This window comes from Plectropomus leopardus, chromosome 15 (assembly GCF_026936395.1).
Source record: "Plectropomus leopardus strain MGB_pleo_1.0 chromosome 15, ASM2693639v1, whole genome shotgun sequence".
NCBI lineage: Eukaryota > Metazoa > Chordata > Actinopteri > Perciformes > Serranidae > Plectropomus > Plectropomus leopardus.
The window spans coordinates 17,798,477-17,818,102 of NC_142190.1; the positions used below are offsets into that span (position 1 = coordinate 17,798,477).

At 38.6% G+C, this 19,626-nt stretch overlaps 1 long non-coding RNA gene across 1 annotated transcript in view; it reads right to left on the minus strand.

The window, feature by feature from the left end:
- The window catches only part of LOC148187266 (uncharacterized), a 44,595-nt gene that overhangs the window by 24,322 nt on the left and 647 nt on the right, over positions 1-19,626 (minus strand). Inside the window, exon 2 of the long non-coding RNA XR_015778998.1 lies at positions 19,410-19,546. This is a non-coding gene — a long non-coding RNA (uncharacterized LOC148187266). The remainder of the gene's footprint in view (positions 1-19,409; positions 19,547-19,626) is intronic.

Below are 19,626 nucleotides of genomic sequence, written 5' to 3' on the forward strand. Positions count from 1 at the left end.
GGGGTTTGATACAGGGATGTTGGAAGGTGGAAGGTGGAAGGAGGAAGGTGTGTCTACTTTAACTCTTTAAAACCTAAGCAAATTGGCTTGATTTCTTTCAAAAGGGTAGGAAAAAAGGCAATGAGCGATTTAAGAAGAACTGAATTAAAATTAGCACGAAATCAGTAAAAAAGTACAAGAAAAACACCTGAAAATATATAACCCAACAACTTGTTTGTTTTATAGCAAGCAAACAAGAAAAGGACCTGACAAAAAGTTCTTAAAAACATAATCCGTCATAATTACATATTTAAAACATCATTTCAAATATGTAATTAGTTTAATCTTATAGTCTTTTTCCCCTAGCTTTTTGTTTTTTTTTCCCAGGACATTTTGCCTATGTATATATATATATTCTAAAAATGCATTTTTTTTGCATTTTGTGGAACATTTCTGAACAGGTTGCTCATTGCCTTTTTGCCCATGTATCTTGAAGAAACTGAACCACCGTCTTGTTCTTGTGGTCATGATGAAGGTCTGTATGAGTGAATGAGCTTTTAAGGACCAGTGTGTAAAATTTAGGGGGATGTATTGGCAGAAATGGAATAAGATAAAATAAGTATGTTTTCTTTAGTGTATATTCACTAAATCAGAGATCAGAGAACCTGGGGCTGTATGGGGCGTGTATCCATAGACAGTATATTATATTCAGTAGATGGTAGTCGGCACTCCCCCAATGGAAGCTAAGTATCAGCAACAAAACATTTTTTAAGCCACCTTAAAAAAAAAAAATTAAAGCAAAGTCAGTTTAACGCTATGTTGAGAGTGCACAGTTGAACATAATCCAGGCAGTGATTCTGTTTCCACAACAATGTAATTAAGAAAGCAGTTTAGTAACACGTAATTTCTAGGAGACAGGGGTGGATGAGCATGCCATTAGTTCTGTAAGTATTTGATTGGAGATCAGACAAACTGAAATTTCTCTCTGATGATGGTGTTGAAAAGTCAGGAAATCACCAAGTACAAGTCACCCTAAAGGGGACATAAATGTCTGTAGCAAATTTTAAGGCATCCAGCCAACATTTCAGTCTGAACCGTAATGTGAACCTCACAGTGGCACTAAGGAAAAGTCAGGGGACCACCAAAGTCATTAGGATCCATTAGGATTCATTAGGACCATGAATGTCTCCAGTAGTTGTCAAGATATTTCAAGATATGTTAGAGCTAGTGTGGCTCTGACATATTTCTGTACAGAGTCTCGTTAACTCATTCATTCAACAGTACTTTTCACACCTAGTGACATTTCTTTCCCTCTCTCGGCAGTGATGCAACGACTGGGAAAGAAAATGTTGCAGTCACAAAGATATCAAACTCCTTAACAGTTGTTGATGTAGGCAACACGAAAAAAAAGGCAGGTCAAAGACTGAGTAAACCGTGCTGTGACCTTGCACTTTTATTCATTTTATTTATATTATCTTTTTTTTAAAAAATGCATAGAATTATAAAGTATATTAGCAGTAAGATATATACAAGGGTGTAGATTTCGTTTCAACATTTGGGGAAAAGCACATCATAAGACCTGAGGTTTGGAGATCCTCTGCCAGAAAATTTGGGGCATCAAACAATTAATTGTCTACATTATGGTGAGTTTTATACATCGATTTGCACCTTTTCTTCATTAGTTTATGGTGTAAATGTAGTAGAGGGGGCAAAGCACAGACATGCCCCCAGATATTCTATTCCCATTAGTTTATTACCTGTAAAAAAACAAACTTGAATCTTTATGGCAGCTATCCAGATAAACAGTCTCATGGTGGAAACATCAGCCAAACAAATTCATGATCAGTTAACTTGATTTATATCTGAATTTGTCATATATCTATAACTCATATATCTATATTATCAGCCATACATATCACCAATTTCTTACTAAACGTATCTCAATTATTGAGACTTTTTAGATTGCCTCCAGAGATTTTTAATGGAGCGAAACGGTCTGACAGTAATAACAGTGGGCGCCTAATAAGTTGAAAGTCAAATTATTTCTAGAGCTGACACATTAGGAGATTTGACTCAACACCACAGACGTCATTTTAAATTAAAATGTGTTATTATTTAATTATGATAATTATAAACACAACTGACAAAAACGTCTCGAGGCCAAATCTGTCACTCAAGCCCCATTGATCTCAAGTAATGAAACACTGGAAGAGACCACCACAAGGCCATTGTGTCACAGTAATTACAATGAAGAATAGCTCAATTAAATGGCAGGCAAAAGGGAGCAGTTTGGACGAAGAGTGGAAGATACATTTTCATCCAGGAGTATTGGCTGAGTTATTAAAAAGTCCACGTCGTGGTCACCAGACTTCAGAACTTATATTCATATGTAGCCTGTGTGTAATGTTTCAATATTGTGTCATGTGATAATGAGACTGTTAATAATTGATTATGAAAAATTAAGGGGAATTTATGCTTCTTCTCTTGCTTTACATTTAGTTGCAACAAATAAACACTACATGGGCAGTTACAAAGGCAGAGATCTGTGAATCACCACTTTTAAAATAACTCATAGAAGTACGTCAGTCAAGGCCAAATATGATACAGAAAGGATGAATGTGGTAAGGCAGCAGCCTTTAAAACCACAACAGCAAAACACGTGTCAGGAAAGAAACACACAAATACTAGTGCAGCCTAAGATATCAACTCTCAATCACAACAAAAGCTGCATGGTGAACTAAAAAGAAACCACATTTATTTGCAGTAGAGGCAATGTGAAACTGTCTTTATCCAAATATCCAGAGCACAAACATGAGCCTGAGTCACAGAGTGCACAATCTGGACCACTGAGCAAGAGACAACAACACTATGGTCTGCTGAGGTCCTTCAACCATTTTCTTCCATTCATCACATTTGGGGAGTCCAAATATCATGCCGTCAATCCACTATGTTTACTGCGGCAAGATGGTGGATCTGTAACAATATGGCAGCCATCTCATGAGAGTCATTAGCTCCAGTGATTGCTCTGCATGAGTGTTGAGGGAATATGAGCAACAGATACTATTATCATGCAAATCTTGTTTCCACACAATATTTGCATATTCAGAGTATCCCGTGTGTACACCTTTGATGGCCTCCCGGACCACCCCGGTTCATCGCTGCACGTTGCATCTCTCTCTGAGAGCAACTTGATTGAAGGAACTCAGACAAAGACAAAGGATGGATTTACGTCTCATTAGGGACGTGAAATTTACAAAGTGTAATGGGAGGGATGGCAATTCCGGTTTCAGTGTTATTTCAAATCCGTATTTAGTGGAACGTTATTTAAACTTTGCAGTTTACACGATGGAACCAGATAAGCATAATTTAATTAATCAAAACTTAACCCTTTAAAATCTGGATTGACATCACTTTTTTTGTGCCGCTTTCAGATGCTTTTCACATGTATTAAACATTTGAAACCTGAACACATTGGTTTTATTTATTTTAAAATCATGCACAAAAAGGCAATGAGACACTCTAAGAAATGTTCCACAAACAATAAATGAGTAAATTATGAATTTTAGGATGAATGAATTAGGAAATGTATTTTTTCTAAATTAATCATTTGCAAGGGAAAATCTCCAGGTAAAAAGAAAAGCTAGCGAAAAACTTTATTTCATAATTCGCATAATTATTAGAATACCAGATTTTAAATTATGATACAAAATTGTTAGCATTTTTAAACTTTTTTCAGGTCATTTTCTTGTTTGTTTTTGTTTCGTTATGTTTTGTTTTGGTTTTCTTTGTTTCTCAAATCATTTTCAGATTATTTTCATATACTTTTTACTAATATCTTGGAATTTTTTTGGTTGCCTTATTCCCATGCTTTGTTTACTTACAGGTTGCTGTAAGTATTTTACCTTGAATCGGGTATTGAAAATATTTAAGATTTTTATCATAATTCTGTTACTTTTCTGTGACAGTCCTGTAAGTGAATGTGCGAATATGAGTTGACTCGACCCTGTAGTGAAACACATCTTTAGCATCTGAATTCGGGGCAAAGACAGTCACATGCACTCCATGCAGCACAATAATTAACCTCAGAGATGACACTTTTCCAAGCCAGATCATTATTCAAACTCTGAACTGGTGAGTACAAATACAAGACTCACTCAAAGTATGTCCTTTACATTGGTTCTGACATGCTGCACTGCAGCAAGAATAGATTTTTCTGATAAGTGGCTTCACATACTGCCGACATGTCACGCAGAGGCTATGTGACAGTAGAGGGAGACACATAAGTGGGCACAGCGGGAGTTTGTCAGACGCTCCGAGGCAGGGAATGAAGGGAAAACGGATCCCGGCACTCAAGGAGGCAGAAAACAACCAGGGAAGCAGGAAAGCAAGCAACATATTGGTCTCTACTCATTACATTGTCACCATGAGCGCCCAATCTGGGAATAGTTGGCATGAATACAGCCTGATCCCACCCTGAATGTGTTTGTGTGTAGGCTAAATGACTTTGTCCTAGTAAAACCAGGCCATGGCTGCATCTCCTCTGGGGGAAATAGGCAGAGCTTAGGTCTGGATTCATATTAAACCAAGGATTACACTAATATAAAGCCACAGGGTTGGGCAGTGGAGTGCATGTTTGTGTCCATACAGCATTTCCGTCTCTCTGTGTGTGGCCATGAGTCTGCTGCACACATGCATGCATGATTGCTCATACGTGCTTTTGTCCATGCTGGTACATATGTTGCGGCGCACTGTATCCACAGAACTGTATGTGCCTCTGCTCGCTCATGGGTGGGTGATCGGGCCACGTCCAGCCATGCTTATGCATGTGTGTGTCAGAGCATCGTGCTGTTGCTGAGGGAGGCTGCCATTTGTTTGCCCTTGGCCCGCAGAGGACGTTCGGCTGCCAAGGACCGGCTCAGCAGAGCGGTGGAAAGAGGCATGGAGGAGTTGAGGAGGTGATTGAAACAAGCATAAGAAGGATGAGAGGACATTTCTTTTTTGAGGCTTTTATTTAGGTGAACTAAAGGGTGAGTTCACCTAAATTACAAAAAAACATCATTGTCTATTTCTAATGGTATCAATCAACACATATCATTCGGTTTTATGTAGAAGAAGAATGAAAGCTGTTCATTTTTTGTTCCTTTGAGCACCACAAAGGAAACAATACTCATATTGTGCTGGGGTTGGGAAGGAAGAAATCGAATTTATTTATTATTATTTATTTATAATTATTATTCAAATTTCAAAAACCTTGACAAATTACACCAAAACTATCTGTGTGGCTTAATAGAATAGAGATAAGGGAAAAATGTTTTTGTAATTTGGTTAGAGGTTTAATAGAGGTGACTACCAGTTAGTGTAATCATTTGAGAATAAAATATAGAGAACTCAAGAATATTTAAAGCCACTGTCATGTGCACAGAGACAATTGCACACACTTAATAATGAAATTCTTAGTTTGCAGTCCTTAATCATTAATAGAAAAATTCTTCAACTGTGAATAAAAAAGAAAGAAATATTAGAAAAGCAGAACATAAACAGAGATTGAAAAACAAAATTAAGCACAAAAATAAATATAGAAAAAGAGACAGTCAAAACATTTACATGATATTATAAAAAGTTTAATGACTGTGTTGCATGTAAACATGTTAGTCTGCCTGAAATTGTACTAAGTCGAATAATGCGGTTGGGTGTCTATTTACTCTTTTATATACGCCTCAATTGGACCTGAACTGGCCTAGGCGTCCTGTGCATGCGCCAAAGTACCCATTCTAGGCTTTGAGCCAGATGTCAAGCAGCATAAATTCGTAGATGACAGACGGGAAAAAGAAAAGAAGAAGAAGAAGAAGAAGAAGAAGAAGAAGAAGAAGAAGAAGAAGAAGAAGAAGAAGAAGAAGAAGATAATAAAACCAAACAGGACGAAGGTACCAAGAAAAGTGTTGAGTACATAGTTAACCATGTTGTCACCATTTGACATGCAACCCATTTGCCGCTCGCTAACTCGATTGGTATGTGACATAATAGGTCATCCGGAAAATGGTCCAGTAGCAACTAGCAGAAAGGGGGAATATCACCACATACCTTGGTAGATTTGGACATACTTCTGTCAATAAATCAATTCTCCCTGGTGCTTGTGTACTGGGACAGTGACAGAAGAGTGAGAATAAAGGTAGCATAGGAAAGGAGAGAAGAAAGGACAAGAAGAAAACGGGATGCTAGCAAAAATGAGTGCACACACACACACACACACACACACACACACACACACACACACACACACAGTGGTACAGACCTTGATCACTTATTCATTCAGACCTAGGAGAGAGCTGAGAGGATAAGGTTGCTTAATGACTAATACACACACGTACACACTCACCCACAGTCAGTGAATCCCAGGGGCCAGAGCTCGCCAGCTCAATTGAATTACTGTTATCATACACCCAGGACTGAGACTGGGACCCTGTCTGCCCACTAACCACACCCTCTCTGTTTGCCCCGCACTGCAGGACACACTCACACACGGGATCAAATACCAGCACTACATCCACCCTTCTCCACACTCACACACACATGCTCCATCCACATCACTATTGCAATGACCCACCACAGGCATAGTCCCATTATAGCCATCATTTACAGTTAGTATTGATTACTGCTGTGGCTCTCTGTTTTAGACACACACACACACACACACACACACACACACACACACACACACACACACACACACACACACACACACACACACACACACACACACACACACGCCCATATGATGACATAAATGTAAAAAAGTACACATATTTGAATAGAAATGCAGGTGTAGTCGCATGCGTTCTACACAAAGACAAATATACACACATCTACATACACACACAGAGTACACACTTACACACATGTTCCCAAGATGTTAGATCTCCGTGTATTGATTTCTACTGGGAATGGAAATCACTCCTCTACATTACACTGCTCTATCTGCTCTCTCCCTTCTGTTCTTTTTGTCTTCGTTCTGACGCATGTTGTTTCATTGTTCAAACTAAATGGAAAGGAGTCGAAGAATAGGCCGATGAATGATGATGATCACTGAGGAAATATGCAAAATAAGAGGCCCTTCTTTTACAGAAACAGAGCAAAAAGACTCAAATGAACGGGGAATTAAAGTACAGCCAGAGAGGCTGCATTTGAAACTCTGTGGGTTTGTGTTGCTACAAGAGATTCACCTCAAAAGAAAAAAAAAATGAATAAAAGCATGCAAAACAAAAAAATCTGATTACTAAAACCAAAACACAGTGCATGTTACAGGACTGCAGTTACAACAAAACTACCAAAAAGAAAAATAAAAAAAGTAAATAGGGAAATTAATAAATAGAGAAATTAATTAACAATGAAATGGGAAATAATTAAATGCGAAAATAAATACAATAATTTGTCAAATAAATAAATAGGGTTTTTTTTGGCTATTTCTATTAATTTTCAAAGTAAACATGTAAATTTATAATATAAGTGATACTTTTATTTCCAAAGTTCTTCCTTTATTATTTCAGTTATTTATTCATGTATTGAGTGGCAGATTTGGTCCTCCACAGTGGGACAGTCTCCCCCTGAGGGCCAGGTCAGCAAACTCTCTAAAGGGCTTTAAAGTCTATGTAAAGTGAATTCAGAGATTTGTTTCAAAACACATTATAAATGTTGGAAACATAGTACAGAGACCCTTTACTATATAGTACTGTATTATGGAGTTAGACATATTGACTGTTTTTACACCATTTTCCTGTTTTAAGATTTTTTGGGCGAGCCTAAAACCAAAGCTCGATGACACACTGGAGCTATATTCAGCATAACCCCACCCCTGACAATGTAGCAGTATAAAAACGAGAAGCATCATTAGCATAGTCCTGCGATTGGGCGTGGCCTCTGATCGAGGAACACTGTGCATTTTTTTATGATTTTGAGACCTTCTTTTACATACTTGGCAATTTTTTTTGGTCATTCAAATTTGGTCAGTAACTCTAATAACACATCTTTCTGTGATGTTACAAACTCAGAACACATTTTAATTATCACTTTACACGGACTTTAAGTCACAGCTTAGGACTATCTTTTCTCCAAGTGGTTTTATGCTTGAATCATGTACTCTATTTTGAGCTTTAATGCTGCCAATTGATTTTTTTTTTGTTTGTTTTGTTTTTATTTTGTGTGTTATTTTCTCCTGTTGTAATGTTATTGTTGTTTCATTTAACCATTTTCCTTTTGTACAGCACTTTAGGTTTGAAAGGTGCTATATAACTATTTTTTTATTTTCTTATGTATTTAAATCCATCTACATGTGGATGTGGAGTTCTGTTTAAATATGTGTGTCCATTATAACACAACAAAGCAGGGGAACAAAGTGAAAAATAAAGTCAAGTGAAGATCTGAGATATGGGAATCTACTCTGTATTTATGCTGGAATTGCTGGATTGCATTGTGGTGATATGTGTATCATCTCCATAATTTCCATATATCTCGCTGCCAGAGACGAGAGAGCCTGGCCAAGGACCAAGTGTGCCATGTAAATGAAGGCTGAGGTGGCCTCCTTACTGTGGTGTGTGACGAAGGCAGCAGAGAAAGAGAGGAAAGAGGAGAAAAGACAGAAAAATAATAGAGAAAGAGGCAAAGAGAAAGATGGAGGTATAAAGAAAGAGAGAGAAAGACATAGGGGAGAAAGAGGAAAAGGGAGAGATTCAGAGTGCTGATGTTGCTGCCATGGTAACCGGCGTCACCTTGGAGAGGAACAGAACAGAACCGCTCAGGGGAAAGACCCGATGCGTGCGCATGCACACACACAAAACTCGTTAAACAATCACGTATTCATTTATGTTTAATTGACACAGCCCCATTTTTGGACATCGAATCTTGGTTGAATGTGAGAATTTTGCATCCACAGTAGATTCAGTGGGGTCCAAGTGAAGCCCTGCTGGCCACTGATGTTTAATTAATGCCCGAGCCAGGACAATGTCTTATACATGCCCCTGCCTCCATGTCTCACTTCCACTGACAGCTCTTTTGTGGACTGTACATATTCAGAAAGCCCTACATCATCCTGCATCTCTTTCACACAGATCAAATTCAAATTTGCACTATTTCATACTCATGCAGATTTCAAACTACCAAATATGCTTTAGTTTGACCATTAGTATCAGTGCAGTGCCTGCCCTCGAAAAGCCTCTATATGCGTACTGTATGCCATACTGTACGCATCTGAATATGCATACTGCATATCCCCTGCTGCGGCTACGAGGAGGAGTTCCCATCCCCCCACATTTCACCCAGAGTGTAATGCGAGCCTGTTCTGCATATGCGTGAAAGATTCGTCCCATTCTGTAATGTTATCTTCCATCCTATTAATTTTATGGCTATATAATTAGATGTTTGATTAGCTGTGCCTTCTATTAACTAAGTCTCATATTTCTCTCTTTTGCTTCCTCTCTTTCCTTCTGGACGTAATGTCTGTGTTTGAGACAAAGATCAGTCTCAGTGATGAGGAAACCTCTTTAGTCAATTTTACACAAGAGTGCTGTCCTGATACATACTGTATACTTGAAAGTACTTGTGAAAAAGACCATTTATGCTCAACATCAACTAACAATTATCTTTATTTGTTGACTATTTTTACAATTAGTTATTATTTATACAATTATTAGTTTTAGAAAACAGCGACAAATGAACATAATAGTTTCCCCAAAGGTTTACATCTTCAAATTGCTTGTTTTGTCTTGCCAATGCTCTAAAATTCAGAAATATTATTTTACAATGACACAGAGAAAACCAGAAAATCCTCACAATTAAGAAGCTGACCCCTGAATATAAATTACTTAAATGATTGTGATTGTTTCATCACTAAATCAATTATTATTAACTTTTGTTCTGGTTTTGAAGCTTTATGAGGTCCATCTACCTTGACTACAGTGAACATCATCTGTATGTTGCAGTAGTTTCAAAGCACCAAATTCATTGCAGATGCCATTTTACTATTTATAGCACAGCATGTGCCAGAGAAATGTTCAAACAGATGCAATGGGTGTAACAGGGACATATAACACATAGGGAAGGTGAAGACAGTAATGCTACAGGACAGAAACTGAACTGAAACATTTGGCTGTTAGATGGCTTTTCGAGATATAAGGAAACTGGGCTGAATGGAAAAAATATAAAACCATGAGCCTATAGCTATAAGGTAAGGCTGTTCCAAATGCTGACATCCAAATGCTGATATGTCCACAATAAGATCGCTAACACATTTCACCTCCTTAGTTCTCATAACAAAAATTTCTATCCACACAACCTCTGTTTAAAAAAAATCCCTTCCAAATGAAAACCCAAAACAAAATTAAGTGATGTCAAAAGCATGCCCAACCAACAGCAATAAAAGCAGAACCCTAAAGTCACGCAAGAAGCCTGAGAAAGGTTATTACCGGAAGGCTACCTGGAGCAGTGACCTCCATGGCTCATTCTCACGCCTCTGTTCTTCAGCATAGTGGAAGAGCAACCGTACATTTATGTGTAGCATAAACATGTGAAAAGTCCCATTAGCAAGGTTAGAGCCAGCTCTATCTTGAACATGTCCATCATTGCCCAAATGTCAACTTACTGTGATGCCTCACAAAAGAGATAATATGCACATACAAGCCAACAGCTCCGTTTTCCTTGTCCACATGTCAGCAATCACAATGCAGGTTCTGACAATCTTTAACTTGGACAAAGGTTTACAGTAGATCCATATTAAGCGACCTAACACACAGTTTGCCTGTGTATTAAAGGCCAAAAGGTGTAAGAAAAGCTATACTTTCAAAAATACCTGAGTAGGCAACATGTGGACTAGGCCATGGTTAACTTGACCATCTTAGTTCAGCTTGTTAGCATGACAGTTGGCACTAAACACAAAGAACAACTGAGTTTGACACAAATATCACTGAAAATATTTGTCTTCAAACCAAAGTATTGGACAAACTAAAATTGTGACCCAGTAAAAATGTTGGATGAAAAGTCTGGGAAACACCACAGTGGTTATCATCCTAATGTCTCCACTAAATTTCATGGAAATCCATCACACAAAACATAAATGTCAACGGCATTGTTGCCCTATAGTAAAATCATTAAACATCTTCAAAGCCATTGGGATTGCAACATTTTCCGACAAACCTCCACTACTGTGGTTGTGGTATTTGAGTCTGGACCAAAGTGGTGGACCGACCAACAGACCGACAATGCCATCCCTGCAGAGTCATGCTGCTAGTGTAGCTAAAAACTGGCAAGGTAAACTCTCAGGGTACAAGCTGCATTCACACAGGTCCACGTCCAAAACACGCCTTTTAAACTGTCAGCAAATCTCTGTTGTAATTTTGCCAGCCTACCAGCGTGTTACTTTTACTTTGTGCACTGTGAACAGATCTGAAAAAAAGCAAGAATACTGGCAATGGGGAATACAGGGGATTAATTAAGTATCTGTGGACTAAGGTGTTGCATGATTTGCTGTTTGTTTCGGAGTGTAGAAAGACTATCCTTTTCCTTTTGAGATAGCAATAGAGTGGGCTGTTTTTTCTAATCTCTGGCAAAGAGTACATATGGTTTCATAAGTGGGAGTCACTTCACCATTTAATTTGATTTTTGGATTCCTGGCAGTGCCTCTGGTCAGTAATGTGTTGGTCCTACCCACACAGACGCATCTGTCATCTTAAATGTGATAATAAAACGTCAGCATCTGTTGACCATATGGTTTGTGGAAAGTATTGAGATCCTGAGATAGGTGTCTACACACACCTCTGCTGCAATATCGATTCCATTAGGGCATTTAAAGGCACATATACAGTCTAACCATATTATTCTTCATTTCTGTTGTATGTAAACCTCATAACTCCATTTTTCCATGTGTCTATACAAGCTGGGAGAAAATATGGTCGTGTAAGGGTTGAGCAGATCTCTTTATATCATTATGAAGCCCTTTCAAAACCTTGTTTTCGATGCCAAAAAATTGTTTCGCCATCAAGAAAAATTGATGTCTGTTCCTTGAAGATCCAATAAAATATTACATTTTGGAGATAAGAGGTTTTACCTGGCAGTGATTAGATGTAAAACGATACAACTATGACTTGCAGCCGGATGTTCTGCTAATGCTCAGATTATATAGTTTACTGCACAGGCTGTTGCATATCCCATATCAGTTCCCACTCTCTCATGTCTGTATTGTATCTGCAGCTTAAAAGGTCCAGTGTGTAGGGTTTAGGGGGATGCATGGGCTGAAATGTAATGTAAGTTCTCTTTATTATATATCATCTGGAAATAAGAAAGGTTGTGTTTTTGTTACCTTAAAATCAGCTGTTTGCTGTATATCTACAAAGGAAGCAGGTCCCCATCTATCGAGATCGGCTGTTTGTGGACTGATTGTGGGCAAGTCACGTAGCTGCAGCTATACAACTATATCTATAGGGCCATTAGAAATTTTGAGTCAGCCACCATAGTTAGCAGTCGCTCCAAGACGAGCAGTGCCAGGAAAACACTGTTTTTTTTAACGTGAAACTGCTTTATTCAGTGTTTTAACAGATTTAATCACTGGATCAGTTTTATTGGAGAGGAAGAGACTTCTGCGAATAATTTGTCTCCCAGTAAAAACATCCTGAATGTCTGGATCTTCACAGAGAACAAAGGCAAGCACACATTACGAGGTGCTGGACTAGCAGCCTATCTCCGACATACCAAACTGCATTGAAGAAATTCGGCTACTGGTAAAAATCTCCTGAAAAATTAACACTTAAAGAATTCTAATCAGGATAAGTTTCAGCCGGTTGCAATCTGCAATCTTTATAACTAGATGCCACTAAATGCCCCTTAATCTCACCCACTGCCCAAAGACAAAGATACACTTATGAAACATGGACTTTAAACTACCAGGGCAGGTCTGAATGAGTCTTTGTTTGCAACACAGTATCAAATACGTGCCTATTCCCTACTTATGTCTTATTCTTTGGGGCATATTTTCTTATATTCTTCGCCAGTCTGTTCTTTTCTAGCCATCACTTTTCATCTCTGCTTCTTCCCCTTGCACCAGTGCTGCTCCCCTTTCGAATTTATGCAGAATATGTTTGCAATTTGCAAAGACTGTGAAGTGGCTAATAAATTGGTGTGATGCTCTAGTTAACAAAGAAACGTCTTGAGCATAAGGAGAGGAGTTGTTGTTGGAGAAGGATGATGAGGATGGGAAAAGAAGTGAAAGGTGTGTTCGAGAGGAGAGGAGGCTGGAGAAGTAAAAAATGAGGGGGAGGCAGGGGGAGGTCAACAGAAGGAGAGGCAGATGCTCGTGCCTCGGATGCCTGTGCGCGAATAATTATCCTGATGAGATTCACCGAGAGCGGCACGAAATGCAGACGAAAAGGAGGTAGGATTTGGGGAATACCTCACGACACAGGAAAAAGCAGAGACAAAGGATGATTAAGTTTGAATATACTATAGTAGAGTGTGTGTATGGTTTGTGGGTTACTGTTTCTCCTTCATCTGTCTTATGTGTTCTCCCTCCTCGTCATACATGGCGTGAGAAAGTGGAGCCTCCTTCTCATCTTTTAAAGATGCATGAAGCAGCATGCTACAGAGAGTCAGGGGGAGGCTGCATAGGAGATAAAGATAGGAAAAGCACTGAGCTGAATGGACTCTATAAAACACACAAAGCTCCTTATAAACTCTCAACCCTTCAGTTTCTATCTGCCGAGAAAAAAAAGAGTGCAAAGACAATGAAAGTAAGTGCATAATCAATTTTGCTGTATCCCTCCTCCCTGATTAGATTTAGAGGCCAGCCCAGTGTGTCAATGGTCGCTTTCAGCTCCTAGTGTAGCTGATATTAGGACCACTGTGTGCATCCTAATATCAGTAGCCACCTCCTTTTTGAGATTCTGCTCGGCACAGTCAGATGGCAGCACATCAAAAACAGAATCAACACCAGTCTCTTTCTTCATGCACTGGTGAAAGAGCTTGATCTGTGTGTCTCTACAATCCACTCCTTTTCCTAAGATTAAAAGACAACACAGGTGTTGTGTCGAGTGTGCGCACGACCACCTGTCTAGTTCTCTACACACAGTCACGAAGCACTCTCACTGTGAAATTCACACACAATCCCTTTCATGTGATAGCTCAGTATCACTCATGTTGCTGTCTTATGTATACTTGTCTGTTGAAATGTCAGGAGCAGCATCGCTTTAGGCTACTGGTAACTTATCAAATCTGATGGTATTTTAATGTTTTTACCCAAAGCTGTATGAAAATTAAAACTGCTGAGAGATCGCTGATGGACAAATCACCTCTACCTACACCTATCACCTTTCCACCTTTACAAACTAAACTTGACAATAAGTGTGGAAGGAGAGTGTGAAAATGAAATGTCAAGTATGTGCCACACTGACATCAGACTGCCCAACAGAAATGTGTTTTAAAAGCGAACCATGCTAACATGCTCACAATACGTTGAATATCTTGATATTGTTATCACTTATCATAAATAAATGAATAATAGAGTATAGATTTCTCAATTCTGCCTTTCTGCTGCTTTCAGTAAGCCTATATTGCTAAAATGCAACAAAACGCTATTTTCTATTGAACAATATAAACACTGAACCGAAGACAAAAAGGCACCAATGAAAAAAGAAGGACAGCTACATTTTAAAGTACAGATTTGTTTTTCCTAATAATCTCTTTCAACTAACACAAAAAAAATCAATGGTTACCCTTTTCCACAAGCTGGTTCCTTTGGGTTTTCACACCTAATTTAGAGTCATTCAGAGCATTTCAACCAAAAACAAAAGAGCCTGAAGAGAAATCTTTCTCAGAAGAAATAAAAAAGTATCAGGTTTTCCTTGATCTTAAGTGCAAACCGTGACAACATCAGTGGCCTGTAATATCCTTCAGGATGGAAAATAAAGATAGAGAAGGCAACAGAGGAGACGTCAACTAATTTTATATATATTTATGTATATTTCCAAAATATATTTTTCTTTATAAACTTTATAAACATTTCTTTCTATTCCTCGAGTGAACGTCAGGTCGCATGTTTTCAGAGGCAAACATGCATTCTAACAACAATGAATTGGAAATCAATTGTGGCCAAATAATATGTATATTACAAATGTTTCCGACATAGGACGTTACCTCTGACAATTGTGTATTTCCTTTCTATATCTGAAATAACCTATTAATTGTATCTCTGTGCATCAGTCATAGTGTTGCCTCTTGTTGTCCTCTAATATCTGCTGAAAGCCCAATGTCTATTTTTTCTAATTATGTCTCAACTGCCACTGGCCCATCTCTTCATATCATTAGTGCTGTGCTTGATAAGCAGTATTATCATAAAGGAAGAAGAAAAATAAGAATTGGAAGATAAAATGGAAAAAAAATAGACATTTTGGAAAAGCAGTGCCGATCCTAAACCCTTAATCTGTCTGTTCCCTCTCTTCTGCCTGATGCTGTTGATTTGTAGGTCATGTCTGAGTATCAGAAAAAAACTGAGAGTAAAGGAAGGAAAGACTTTTACCCTCTAGTGGCGAGCCTGGGGAAAGGCCTGTCAGATGTATTTAGGGAAAAAAACACAAATGTCCAATTATCCCTGTTCAGTTGTGCATGGAGGCACTGACCCAGTTGGAAATCAGTTTCAGATTTCGGAATTTCATATTTTATTCACCAGCAATTCTGATACAGTTAGGTGAGAATGAGAGGCTTATGCTGTATGAGTATGTCATTTTTTTTTGTTTCTGGAGTGCACAATCACACAGTCTGATGTCACTCTTCCACTCTGCAACTCCCGAGGAGAATAAAAAGAGCAGACTGAATCAGACACAGCCACTTATGCTGCATTACAGGGATTTGCAGTGCAACAATAAAAAGTAATACATTTCTGAAAGGCTTTTTAACATGCTTTTAAAATATTCACCACCTGAGATTTTCAGAAATGTTTGACCTTTCTGAGCATTTGCTTGTGCCATTAATGGTTAAACATATACATCTGAATGAAAACTGGGAAATAATCCTACATACTGTTGTGTATACTGCTGGTGTATTTACAGCATTTTGTTGCAGTATTAATAATTAATCTTCATCAGGTGCCACATACAGTACATGATGTGGAACACCTCAAGAAAATACAAACATTCCCACCCAGGTAATACAGTAAAGAAGGCATACTGATTTCTTGAAAAAACTAAACAAAACAAAAAAACAACAAAAAAACAAACCATTATATCACATTGAAAATAAGGTCAATTTAAAAAAATCAATTTATGTAAAAAAAATCCTTTGTAGGATGGAATTATACTGGAATTATAGTGCTTTAACTTGTGCACTGTAATTTTGCTCTTCTTTGCATCTCCTCACATTTTTGGCTGCTGCTTCACAATTGTCCATGTTTCTGGATAGTTCTGGTAATCCATGGTTTCTGTTTGTGGAATGATTGGTACGACCACATATCCTCACCCTAACAAGACGGCTGCATGTTCGCTCCTTCCAAACACGGGCAGCACCGCACTGCACCTCCCTTTGAATGGAATATGGTAGTGATCTACAGCAGGAACTGGACAGCACCTCACATTCACATCGACACACCAGTCTTTATTCATCATAAAACACACTTCTCCTCTCCTTCTCTGTCAGCGTCCTCTGCTCTGTCACATCAGCAAGATTTTGTGAACGAAAGGGTATTACAGTTCCTGACATCCCGTTGGAAACTTATGCAGCTCGGAGATCATCCAGTTTATTTTTTCAATGCTTGTACAATGGCCAGCAGGATGTTGATTCAGCTGGTGATGTTTACATTTAAAAACCTTGAAAGCTAACAACTAGCTAGCAGAGTTGCAGGAGAGAAGAGTTTAGAGACTGATGAGTCGATCTCTTCATCGAGATGAGCTACTCAAGGCCACACGCCTCCATCGTCCAACCCAACCACAGAAAGCACCACCAACATTGGCAAAATAGACATCAGGGCACAAATTTAGCACAAATTTAGTGTTGCTGACAGAGAGACGACATCTACACCTACGTCATGTTAGGCCAAATATGCCAATAATAACTGTCCAAAAGTCAAACAATACGAGAATGATAAAGGACAATTATTCACAATTTAATGAATGCAGCTATTTTTACCAACCATTTAACAAACCCACACTGTCCAAAAATGAGAAGAAAAAAATGCAGTTATTTACACATTTACTACTGTATGAGGCTGAACTTAAAGTTGCAAACAATAAATGCAAATGCTGTTAATGTTGCTAAAGAAACATAGCGTTAGCTGCCGCACCACAATTTTGTAAGAGAATGCCATTCTTGTATGTTTAACCACAGTAAACATGCACACAATATGAAAACACACTGCAGCAGCTACACACAGTGGACATCAGTGGGAAAATCCAGTTGGTCCAAATTCACGTTTTTATTTCCAGCGCTAATTAGTATAAATTAATACATCGTAGTGTTATCCCTGACAGCCAAGCATCAACAACAGTGCTCATCAACTATGGTGTTTTTTCACACACGCATGCGAGTACACCAACACAATTTCGCACACATGCACACAATGACATATGTTTAGAAAAATTGTCAGCAGGCTCAATATTTCACAGTTTTGCCTGACCATATTGCAACACAAAAACTGTGACAATGTATTTGGGAAACACTGTCCCTGAGCAAGAAAAAAAAAATTGAATCGAGCTTGACGGTGTTCTGTCTGCCACCACTGATTCTTTTTTTTTGATTCCCCCCACTAAAAAAACAAACAGGGAAATTTTTCACGTGCTCTCGAGCCAGTGTGTGGGTGTGAAAGCAAAAAAAAAAAAATGACATAGATATGGAGAGAAAGGGGAATAGAAAGAGACAAAGAAAGGGAAGTCAGGGAGGGAATAGGTAGAATTTAAAATGAAGATGACACATGGGACAGTTTTCCATTGCAACTCAGCAGGCTCTCTTGAGATGGGAGTGACTTAACATTTCAGAGTCTCATGTGAGACAAAGACACACTGAGACATATGCACACACACATGCTTATGAAAAGCTTCATTTGGCTCAGGAGAGACAGATATGAGTGCTTTCTCTTGAGGTGAGGTGAAGGGAAATAGAGTTCAGACTTGAGTTGCACAATGATCAGGGGAACATTTCTCTACTGCAAATAGGCAGCTTAGAGAAGTGAGTGTGTGTGAGGAGGATTTAATTTTAACAACTGCAAGCTCATTTCATCTTGGGAGCTTTTCAGCACATGCTTTCAGTGTTTATATTGGGGCGTGAGTATGTGTGTGTGTGTGTGTGTGTGTGTGTGTGGCGCAGCACTACAGATTTAAAATTCATAGAAATCAGCAAACCATTCTGTACCTATTTGCTTATTTACTGCGTCTATACATAAAACATGACTGACCCATGCTTTCATTTCCTTCCAATTTCCCACATTCAATCTAAATTCCAGCAAAATGGTGACATCCACACAGATCTCACAGTGTAAATAGAGGTTGGAAACCATGATATTTACTCAACTATGTAACCGACATGCGAGGACATTACTCTGGGCATTTCTGATTCCATCATGTGTGTTTTGAGATGATGCGTCAGTTGCATCCACATATATATATATTTTTTTTATATAATTTTATAACTATAATATACACAGATCAGCCATAACACTAAAACCATTGACAGATGAAGTGATTAACATTGATTATCTTTTTATATGCAATGTTCTACTGGAAAACCTTGGGTGCTGATAATTAGGTGGATGCCTCCTGATGCGCTCCACTCACTATACGCTTGGGCTCCAAGCCAATAACAATCGAATACCCAATATCCAATAGCAATCCAATACCGATGACGTGCCAATATTATCGTGCATCCCAATGAGGGAGGCAGACACTGTCAGGGCCCGAATCAAGAAAAGAAATAAACATGACAATGTTGGTGGGACAAGCTAAGGTGGGACGAGCTATGGTGTGCGGCGCAAGGTGGACGGGTCAGTCAGGACACATAAGGACTGCATTTGTAAAGATCAAATTAAGTTTTTGGCCTTTGTGGTGATGGTGATAAACTGTACTGTTGGTATTCAGAGAAAGTCTGAGAAAATAGAGGTCATTATTGATGAAACAAGGAGGTTTTTGGATGTTGGAGACGTTTCGGGAGAGGATGTACAGCAGCTGTTGAGAGACGCTTTTAGGCTCTCTAAATAAGCCAAGAAGTAGTTCAGATACGTTAGAGAGGGAGCAGAATAGGAAGGGGTATTGTGATTATTGTTATTATTATTATTATTGGTAATTTTGTTTATCCTTTGTTAGTGGAGACCTTAGGCTGAATCCAGTAGATGACGTTAATGCGACTTTATGGACGCCAACTGCCCCTAAACCAAACAGAAAAAGAAGGAAGAAGAAGCCTGAAAGAACTTGACTGACCTGCACATAGCCCTGTCCTCAATCCCAACCCAGCACACTGAGGAGGAACTGGAGAAACTGAAATCAGTGCCAGACAAGGGTCCAAAATCTTGTCCAAATTCTTCCCGAAATACCGGAGGCTATTCTGGCAGCATATCCTGTGGTTTCAGAATGAAATATTCAACAATCACATATAGGTGTGTAAAGTTCAGGTGTCCACATACTTTTGACAATATAG